Source organism: Schistocerca cancellata, chromosome 2, assembly GCF_023864275.1.
Source record: "Schistocerca cancellata isolate TAMUIC-IGC-003103 chromosome 2, iqSchCanc2.1, whole genome shotgun sequence".
In the NCBI taxonomy this organism is placed as follows: domain Eukaryota; kingdom Metazoa; phylum Arthropoda; class Insecta; order Orthoptera; family Acrididae; genus Schistocerca; species Schistocerca cancellata.
In genome coordinates, this window is record NC_064627.1 from 147,393,833 (window position 1) to 147,401,893 (window position 8,061).

An 8,061-nucleotide genomic window follows, 5' to 3' on the forward strand; every position below is an offset into this window, starting at 1 on the left:
GTATCACTGAGGGAGAATGTGTGTATCTGTGGAATAAATTATAAATCTGCGTTGAAGCCTCTTATAGATGAACCCAGTCATCTATGGATAATACTACGTCGAAGCCACTATGTCATGGAACCGCGTGACCGCTACGGTCGCAGGTTCGAATCCTGCCTCGGGCATGGATGTGTGTGATGTCCTTAGGTTAGTTAAGTTTAAGTAGTTCTAAGTTCTAGGGGACTGATGACCACAGATGTTAAGTCCCATAGTGCTCAGCGCCATTTGAACCATTTGAACCATGGATTTTCGAATACCATCACTGGATAAAAATCACAATACGACATTATTCCCATGCTGACACGTTTACAGACACTCATGTTTAAACTGTAACTGATGTTAAACAGCGCCATTTGCGTGTCAGAGAACTGCTGATGTTTTGTGTTCGCCACACCAGTAAGGAAAAAGAAATAAAACATTATTTAAGCTTTTTTCTAACGGCATTCTTAGTCATCGTCTTCATTAGTTCTACTACTTATGTGGCACCTCGGAATGATCCCCTTTTGAAAGTTCCCACACACTTACCTGCATGATTTAGCAACAGCTGTTAATGAATATACGCAACTTTTAAAAAATAAATTATCTCATGTTTGTTGATTTTCGTTATAAGAAAACCAATACTCTGAGTTCTACAATCAGTTCATCACCGCTTCTTGTGCATCAATTCGCTCTTAAAGGAGAATGGTGACTGCACAACATTAGTGCATTCAAGAAATATGCTTAATCCAGATAACCTAGATATTCTGGAACTAATTATCCCTAAATACATCACGAAGATTCAGCTGGAGAACTACAGTTATGGTGGGGTGAAGGAAGAGAAGGGTCGTGTTACTGCTTACTATATGTTTGAGTGGCTGAAGTCTAAAAAAGTGTGTCAAGTGCTTTTAGATATTTATAGGAAACTTACAGACACATGTCACAGTTTAAATATTAACTATAATGTGTTTCCTATGCAACTTATACATTTCTCGTACGATATTTCACACGGATTTAACCGGCTGCTTCAAGTGTTTAAAGGTGACGCACTTTTTTCTAAGTGTGAACGCTGCTGTAAACTTGCGATGTGAATGCATGATGTCACATTGATGGTCCTTCTCCTATTAAACTGCACTTTGTGAGTTGTAAAAAGAAAGAAGATACAAATAAGTGAATTTTTTCATTTTGCATTATTTCTTCCTTATAAATGATAGTATGTGTATAGTAAGCTGATTGGTTGGGAAACTATTTCTGTTTAGGAATCAAACACATAGCTCGCTAAGCCACTGTGATACTCCTTTCTCCTTACTCTTTATTGACACTTGAATACCGGCTGTTGTTGCCACTGTTGGAACAGAAGCGATGAAACTGAAAACATAATGATGAATGCATATATTAATAAATTAATATTATTATTAATAATTTATGGAAAAATACTGACTTTCACATCTGACAGGCTTCTTAATGCATTTTATTGCAGACAGAGGCTGCAGCTGGTCCCTGCTGAAGCTGCTTCATGCTGTAACATACAGCCCTCAAATGAGGGCCAATTGAATTTTAAAAAGGGGAGATGAAGGGAAACTTGATTCCTATTGGCCAAGAGCAAGATGCCTTTGGCAATTGGCCGAGGGCATTAATTAGATGATGTTGGCTGAGAGCGAAATGGGGGAGGGGGGGTGAGTGGAGGAGCGGAAGGTAGCGGGAGAGAGGAAAGGTGACCTTGAATATAAAATGAACAGTCACCTCAGCTGTAATCTGACACCAGACACAAAAAGTGCTGATGTCGGTGATTTTTTGGCCCAACTTGGCAGTGCCCTCTTACTCACAGCTTGCATTTTATTTATAGATGAGGGAGGATTCACAAGAGATGATGTGATAAATTATCACAATATGCGCTTGTGGATAGTTGGAAATCTTCGACCAATCATGGAGATGAGGCATCATATCACTTTAGGAATTATCGGTGATAGACTCGTAAGTCTATACAATTTACCAAACAAATCAACAAGTGCTGTGCATTATATATTTCTCCACGATGAATTGGGGAACGTCGCCCTTGTAAATGGACAATGATGGGACACCATTCGATCTCTGACGTATCGTGCGACAATACCTCACCACATCGAGAAGGAGCCTAATATGACCTCCACTAACCGGAATTGAGTCAGTTGGATTTCTAGCAACGGGCAAATTTAAAGTATTGGAGTATGTCCAACCCACGGACAAAGTGCAGAAGTTACAGGAATGTGTGACCAGTGCTTGTGAGGCAATTTGAGTAGAGCCAGCTATATTAGAAAGAGTGCTAAGAAAATCACGCTGCACAGTTGTAACTGCATTATATCTGTGAAACGGAGAAGGCAAAAATCTTATTTATCAGCGTCTGGACTGGAAACATACTGGATGATAAAAGAGTGAGTGAGCGAGCTATCTGATCCAGGGACAGCCCTGTCGGCAAGGTTTGCACATATGAAAAGGAGGCTACACTGAAATGTAAAGATATTTTAATGACACTGTTAGAAGTATAGTTCATGTGGAACAGTACTAACATACACTGCGGTGACAAAAATCAAGGGTTATCTCCTAATATCGGGACGGATCTCATTTTGCCTGGCGTAGGCAGCAACTCGACGTGTCATGGACTCAACAAGTTGTTGGAAGTCCCCTGCAGAAATACTGAGCCACGCTGCCTCCAAAGTCATCTATACGAGGGTCACTCCAAAAGAAATGCACACTATTCTTGTAAAAATACAGTTTTAATTCTGCATGTGTGAAAGTTTTACAGTGTGTAGATACATCATTCCCGCTTGTTTCCAAACTCAGTTCAACCTGTTCCCGTGAGTGGCGCCGTCACAGCATGTCTTCAAGATGGCTGCTACACTTGACGTTCGTCAGAAGCAACGTGCTGTCATAGAATTCCTGTGCTGTGAAAAAGAGACAGTGGGCAAGCAGGTTACGTGAAGAAAGCGGGCACGCCAATATTCAGGATTGTCCTCGCAGCGGCAAGTCTCCTACTGCACACACTCCAGACAATGTGCAGAGAGTTAACGAATTGGTGACTGCTGACAGACGCATCACAGTGAACGAATTGTCACGCTACGCTGGGATAGGGGAAGGAAGTGTTTGCAGAATACTGAAAGTGTTGGCGTTAGATAGGTTTGTGCCAGGTGGGTTCCCAGGATGTTGACAGTGGCTCACAAAGAAACAAGAAAAACGGTATGCAGCGAACTTTTGGAACAGTATGAGAATGGTGGAGATGAATTTCTTGGAAGAATTTTGACAGGTGATGAAACATGGCTCCATCATTTTTCACCAGAGACGAAGAGGCAATCAATGGAGTGGCATCATGCAAATTCACCCAAGAAAAAAAATTCAAAAGCACACCTTCTGCTGGAAAAGTTATGGCTACGATGTTTTTCGATTCCGAAAGACTCTTGCTTGTGGACATCATGCCAAGAGGAACCACCATAAGTTCTGATATATGTAACGACACTGAAGAAACTTCAAGCTCGACTGAGTCGTGTTCGACCACATCGGCAAAAGCAGGACGTTTTGCTGTTGCACGACAATGCACGGCCACATGTCACTCAAAAAACCATGGAAGCGATCATAAAACTCGGATGGACAACACTGAAACACCCGCCTTACAGTCCTGACCTGGCTCCATGTGACTATCATCTCTTTGGTAAACTGAAAGACTCTCTTCGTGGAACAAGGTTTGAAGATGATGAGTCCCTTGTGCCCGCTGCCAAACAGTGGATCCAACAGGTTGGTCCAGAATTTTACCGTGTGGGTATACAGGCGCTGGTTCCAAGATGGCGTAAGGCAATTGAGAAGGATGGAAACTATGTAGAGAAATGAAAATATTGTTACTAAAGGATGTATCTACACACTGTAAAACATTCAAACATGTAGAATAAAAGTTGGATTAAAAAAAATATATAGTGTGCATTTCTTTTGGCGTGACCCTCGTAGATGCAAAAGTGTTGCCAGGGCTGAATAATGTTCCATAAATGTTCGGAAGGATCATGGGATTCATGTTGGGAGAACAGGGTGGCCAAATCATTCACCCGAATTGTCCAGAATGTCGTTCAAACCAATCGCGAACAACCCAGTGACATCCATAAAAATTCCATCTTTGGTTTGGAACAAGAAGTCCATGAATGGCTGCAATTGGCCTCCAAGTAGCCCAATATAACCATTTCCCATCAATCATGGCTTCAATTGGACCGAGTCCATTCCTTGTAAGCCGGCGGGGGTGGCTGAGTGGTTCTAGGCGCTACAGTCCGGATGCCGCGACCGCTACGGTCGCAGGTTCGAATCCTGCCTCGTTCATCGATGTGTGTGGTGTCCTTAGGTTAGTTATGTTTAAGTAGTTCTCAGTTCTAGGGGACTGATGACCTCACAAGTTAAGTCCCATAGTGCTCAGAGCCATTTGAACCATTTGACCTATTCCTTGTAAAGACAGTCCACGCCATTATGGGGCCATCATCAGCTTACACGATAGCTTGTTGACAGCTTGCGACCCCGGCTTTGAGGGGCCTGCACCGCACTCGAACCCTATCATACGCTCTTACCAACTGAAATCGGGACTCATCTGACCAGATCAAATTTTTCTAGTCTTCTAGGGTCCAGATGATATGGTTACGAGCATAGGAGAGGCACTGCAGGTGACATCGTGCTGTTAGCAAAGGCTCTCGCATCGGTCTCGGCCCACTGTCTTAACAGATACGTTCGTCGTACGTCCCACACAGAATTCTACGGTTATTTCACTCAGTGTTGCTTGTCTGTTAGCACTGACACTTCAACGCAAACGCTGGTGCTCTCAGTCGTTAAGTGAAGGCCGTTGGCCACTGCGTGGTCCATGGTGAGAGGTAATGCTTAAATTTTGGTATTACAGACGCACGCTTGACACTGTGCATCTCGGAATATTGCATTCCCTAACGATATCTGGAGTGGAATGTCCCATGTGTCTAGCTCCAACTACGATTCCGCATTCAAAGTCTGTTATTTCCCGGCGTGTGGCCATAATCACGTCGGAAACCTTTTCGCATAATTTACGTGAGATTAAATGACAGATACACCAATGCACTGGCCTTTTATACCTTGTGTACGCAACACTTCCGCCATTTGTATATGGGCGTAGTGCTATCCGCTACTTTTGGCACCTCAGTGTACGTAACTGCCATCGATATTGATACACCGATCCCATTGCGTATGAGGTATTCAGTGTAGAACCTCTTGCGTTACTGACGGATCCAATTTTCTACCGTGTCCAGCACTCGTTCCTCACTGTTTAACCTTTGATCTTTCAGGGATTGTTATAAGGGGCCGAAGTTATGCGAGTCACGTGGAGTGATGTCGGAGCTGTAAGGATGATGTACCAGGAGCTCCCTCTGAGATATTTGAAAGGCCACGACAGTCTTCTTGTCCACACTTCCCGCGTCATAACGCTGACGCCACCGGAATATTGTGTATCGTGCGTGACTCTCCTCTCCTTACATCTCTTTCACTCTGCGATAAATCTGGGAAGAGTGCTCCACTTCTACGCAAGGAGATTGGATAATCGCTGTATGTCCTAATTGGGAGGAATTAATCATGCGACGGACTGCTAAAACAACTCTGCAGAAAGGAAGAAATACTGCGAAGCTCGTAAATACGCTTGCGCAGCTTGGAGTACCACTATTCCACCTCTCAGTGGAAAAAAAAAATCACGCTCACCCACTGGGACTACATACAAGTACACCACCGCTACAAAAGTCGTCTCCTCAGTTGTACATACTTTATAAAAATGGCACCATGGTGAACTTTTAGTTTCGATGTGTAAGTTAAAATTTACCCCCACTTCTACCTTCTTTCATACAGAAGAAATAATCTTTTGAAATCGGATGAATGTTTCTGAAATACGTTGTATTTATCTTTCTCCCACTCCTTGATTTCCCTTCTCCACTTCGATACCTCTTTTTCAAGGGATCGAGCAACGCGCACCGCAGCATAATATAGCCCTTAATTTACATTTACCGTATTCTGCGACCGAAAGCTACTCGCTAATCCGCAACGAACCGCCGCCGGGTTAGGAAGCATTTTATAACTTGCTAGCATTTCGTTATTCCAGGCTAAAACAAACTCTGCTGTTGTTGAATATTTTATGAACAATATAGATGGGAGCTCATCCCAGAGGGCTTCTGCAGTTTATTGTGAATCAGCTAGAACAAACATGACGAACGAAACTGCTTTTTCTGGTGCTCAGAAAAAAGGAAAAAAAGGACCTGGGCTCATCGTTCGTGGGGTATTCAGCTTTTCCGCGGAAAACGCGTGGTGTAATTATGAAGGAGTTTATTTTACGGAAAATCAACAGCCTGTGCTCGAAGCGCTCCAGTACAGAACATGCGCCATACCGGTACTGGCTCGTAAAGAGCATCTATCTACCGCTTCCCCTCCCAGATAAGCTGTACACAGTGCGGGGAAATTAACTATTGCACATGAAACATATTTCGACAGTATTTTGTGTAGGCGTTGTTGAACAGCTTCCACAAATGTCAGGAACTGTATCGTATGTTAGTATTTCATTTTTGACTACAGATTTCGGCCAAATTCAGACGATCTTCGCATCATGAAAACTAATTCAACGGTGTTTCCACAACTGAAATACTTATCCTTCTTCAATTCATCTAATTAATATGTGTCATGACAAAAATGTAAACATTAATGTACCTGGGACACCCTTAGTTTAGAGACCGGGCAGTAAGGTTGTTCCAAAGACAATGTTTACACTGCAAGACACAGTACTTGTTTCTTTTGTAAGCTTTCTAACTAATTTATCTATATGTGAAATATTGAATATTCTTTCTCCAATAACTTTCTGCTCGTATAAAGTATGCTTTACTGTCTTATTCAACTAAACTAAACTTCGTCCGAACAGGCCTTGGAACGCCCAGCGGTACCGACCGACCGCCGTGTCATCCTCAGACCACAGGTGACACTAGATGCAGAAATGGAGGGGCTTGAGATCAGCACGCCGCTCTCCCGGCCGTATGCCAGTTTCCGAGACCGGGACGGCTACTTCTCAATCAAGTAGCTCCTCAGTTTGCCTCACAAGGGCTGAGTGCACGCCCCTTGCCAACAGCGCTCGGCAGACCGGATGGTCACCCATCCAAGTGCTAGCCCAGCTCGACAGCGCTTAACTACGGTGATCTGACGGGAACCGGTGTTACCACTGCGACAAGGCAGTTGGCAGCGTGTTGAACTGCTGAGCAAAACTGACTGTTGATTGGTCCTCTGTTGCACAACTGATCAGTTCGTGAAATAAAACTTTAATCTTAGTGAAATGCCGAATTTGAAAAATGAAAATGAATCTAATTAAATCGCAAATAAAACTAATTATACATTCAGTGAAACTACTTAAGTGAAACTCAATACTGATAACCTTCTCTGCCCTCTCTAAATGAATCTCCTTGCTTAGTACAACGCCTGAATATTCTGACTGCATACTGTTTATTTTCAAGGACCGAAAGTGAGATCTGTCCTGAAATGAAAGTGACTTACGTTCAGTATATAGTTTAGTGGCCGGTGTACCGACGTTCTCGAAAGCAAATTGAAATCACCAAATGCAGCACGTAAAGAGAAATAATCTTCTCTAAATTTGTCTTTGCTTGTCAGTAACCATCTGTGTCCGCGTGTGGCGTAAGGTGCAATGCACACACGACAAAACATTCAAAACTTTGTTAAGAATGATAGAGGAGGGTTTCACTTTAAAGAAAATCGTTTCCGATAAATTAAACTCGAATTATTGTCAAAAAAGACTAGTCAACCTAGGAAGACTAACAATTAGACAAAATTCTCTCATTACAAAAATTACCAATTGCGTAGGTCTCTGTTGGTCCACCATGGCCAGGGGACATCGGCTGGGAAGTACACTACTGGCCATTAAAATTGCTACACCACGAAGATGAAGTGCTACAGACGCGAAATTTAACCGACAGGAAGAACATGCTGTGATATGCAAATGATTAGCTTTTCAGAGCTTTCACACAAGGTTGGCGCCGGTGG

The 8,061-nt window shown here is 43.0% G+C and overlaps 1 pseudogene; it reads right to left on the reverse strand.

Moving 5' to 3' along the window:
- Nucleotides 1–7,129: 7,129 nt before the first annotated feature.
- LOC126164301 (5S ribosomal RNA) lies at nt 7,130–7,247 on the reverse strand (annotated as a pseudogene).
- Nucleotides 7,248–8,061: the final 814 nt, after the last annotated feature.